The sequence below is a fragment of the Octopus bimaculoides genome, chromosome 18, assembly GCF_001194135.2.
Source record: "Octopus bimaculoides isolate UCB-OBI-ISO-001 chromosome 18, ASM119413v2, whole genome shotgun sequence".
In the NCBI taxonomy this organism is placed as follows: Eukaryota; Metazoa; Mollusca; class Cephalopoda; order Octopoda; family Octopodidae; genus Octopus; species Octopus bimaculoides.
The window spans coordinates 38,883,375-38,884,022 of NC_068998.1; the positions used below are offsets into that span (position 1 = coordinate 38,883,375).

General features: G+C 24.1%; 1 long non-coding RNA gene across 1 annotated transcript in view; it reads right to left on the reverse strand.

The window, feature by feature from the left end:
• Positions 1 to 389, reverse strand: part of LOC128249750 (uncharacterized) — a 131,223-nt gene extending 130,834 nt beyond the window's left edge. Inside the window, exon 1 of the long non-coding RNA XR_008265843.1 lies at positions 314 to 389. This is a non-coding gene — a long non-coding RNA (uncharacterized LOC128249750). The remainder of the gene's footprint in view (positions 1 to 313) is intronic.
• Between the last annotated feature and the right edge of the window lie 259 nt (positions 390 to 648).

Here is a 648-nt window from a genome sequence, read left to right on the forward strand (position 1 = left end):
AATAGTAATAATAATAATAATAATAATAATAATAATAATAATAATAATAATAATAATAATAATAATAATAATAATAATAATAATAATAATAATCTGCCTAGGAATTCAATCCAGATCACAGCACATGATACACATTAAACATTATTGAAACAAAAATAAAAGAAATATAAAAAAAGTGCAATCAACTTAAACAGAAAAAATTTAATGAATTTACTTTTTTAGCTGAAATTTCTTTAAATATTTAAATATTCAAAAGAAAAACTTGAAATATGCAATGCTAACGAAAAGAACAACAAATAAACAAATCTAATACCTGATGGTTTTTAATTGTTTAAATGCCAATGTTAATCTTCAGAAATCCTTAGAAAGCTGCAATATGACAGATCCTGGACGTGGACAAAGAAAGAAAAGCTTTTAAATCCTTTGGGTCTATTAACGAGGGGTTTATTGGAAAATTTTTCATTTTGGATTAAAAAAAAACCCATTTTATATTCCATGATTTAAAAAATTCTTTCACATCAATCACTCCATGGCTGAGATGATGATTTAAAAAATATATTAACATCCATTGCTCCATGTTTGAGCCTGAGTGGGATGATGATGATATAAAAAATATATTAACATATATTGCTCCATGTTTGAGCCTGA